At 37.6% G+C, this 1740-nt stretch overlaps 1 non-coding gene across 1 annotated transcript; it reads right to left on the reverse strand.

Annotated features, from left to right (window-relative positions):
• Nucleotides 1–257: 257 nt before the first annotated feature.
• On the reverse strand, nt 258–364 carry LOC124899032. Its single transcript, XR_007056171.1, has one exon. It is a non-coding gene; the product is annotated as a small nucleolar RNA R71 (small nucleolar RNA).
• Between the last annotated feature and the right edge of the window lie 1376 nt (nt 365–1740).

Consider the following 1740-nt stretch of genomic DNA (forward strand, 5'->3'; position numbering starts at 1 on the left):
TGTTGAATTCAGTAGGGCAATTTCATGGCTTTTTATACGAAGATCCGCAGCAGCATATACAGACCTTTTTAGAAATCAGCGATACATTCATTCCTGAAGGGATGAATCCCGATTATGTCAGGTTGACACTTTTTCCCTTCTCTCTAATTGGGGAAGTAAAAAGGTGGTTACATGCTGAACCACCACTCTCCATCCCTACATGGGAAGATCTAGCTCAGAAGTTTCTTATTCGATTCTTTACATTGGGGAAGACGGCATGCTTGAGGAGTGAAATCTTGAGTTTTAGATAGAAAGAAGAAAAGTATCTCTACCAAGCTTGGGGGAGATTTAAGGGTATGCTCAGAAATTTCCCTCACCATCATTAATCCAATGATGTTCTTGTGCATACTTTCATAGAAGGATTGGATCCAAATGCAAAGATTCTCTTGGATTCAGTAGCAAGTGTACAGGATCTTGAGAAGACATATAAATAATTGTACATACTGTTGAATCAGATTTCACAAGGGTATGCAGACTCGAGGAGTACTCCTAAAAAGGTTGTAGGGGTATTGGAGGTAGATCAGTTCACTACATTACAGACACAGATCATAGCTATGCAAAATCATATGATTACTTAACTTAATAATATAAAGGTGGGCATTACTCAACCAGCAGCTACATTGAATGCAGTCCAACAGGCAAATTCTTGGTGTGAGGCTTACGGAGTGGTGAGCATGTAGCTAATGCTTGAATGGATAATCCAGATTATTTCAACTATATAGGGAATGTAAATCGACAGGGACAACAAAATTTTGGTAACACTTATAATACTAACTAGAGAAACCATCCCAATTTCTCATGGGGTGGAAATCAGGCGCAGAATACAAATCAGTACAAGGTACAAGTGCAACCAAATCCACAGTCAGCTCAGAATACTTAGGAGACTGCTCAATCTAGAAATATGGAGGAATTGATAAAGCAGTTTATGGCTCAACAAGCGCAATTTGCAACTAAAATTAAGACACAACAGGCACAGTTTATAGCAGAGTTAAATAGTCAACAATTGCTTACGAGAAATCTAGGGTTGCAGTTGGGTCAAATTATAAGAGAATAGAATACAAGACCTCAAAGAGAATTACCTAAAAATACAGAGACAAATCCCAAGCAGGTAAATTCGGTTACAACAAGAAGTGGGCTGCAAACTAAGGATACAGTTTAGGAAGAGGATAGTCCTAAAATTAATTATGAGGGTGCTAAAGACAATGTAGAAAAAGAAGCCAAAGAAAAAGTGGAAAGTGAAGAAACTCATGTGGAGAAGAAGACTCTTTCCTTACCTTTTTCTAAAAGGGAAAGGAAGCATCAAGAGGAAGCTAGTTACAAGAAGTTCTTAGATCTTCTGAAGAAGGTTCAAGTAAATAGGCCAATTTGTCCATTGCCCAAGCCCTCAGTTGAAGAAGCTCCTAACTTGGAGATTAAGGTTCTCCCTCTTCATTTACAATTTGTTTTTCTTAGTGATCAAGATACTTTGCCTATTATTTTTTCTATAGGATTAACAAATGTGCAGGTAGAGGAAGCTATAGTAGTCCTAAAGAGGAGATAAAATGCAATTGGTTGGCGAATTTTAGATATTACAAGAATTAATCTACTATTTTGCATGTACAACATTTACATGGAAAAGGGTTACAGACCAAGAGTGAAGAAACAAAGAAGGTTAAATCCTATAATGAAGGGGGTGGTCAGAAAAGAAGTGATCAAGTGGTT

Source organism: Capsicum annuum, chromosome 5, assembly GCF_002878395.1.
Source record: "Capsicum annuum cultivar UCD-10X-F1 chromosome 5, UCD10Xv1.1, whole genome shotgun sequence".
Classification (NCBI taxonomy): domain Eukaryota; kingdom Viridiplantae; phylum Streptophyta; class Magnoliopsida; order Solanales; family Solanaceae; genus Capsicum; species Capsicum annuum.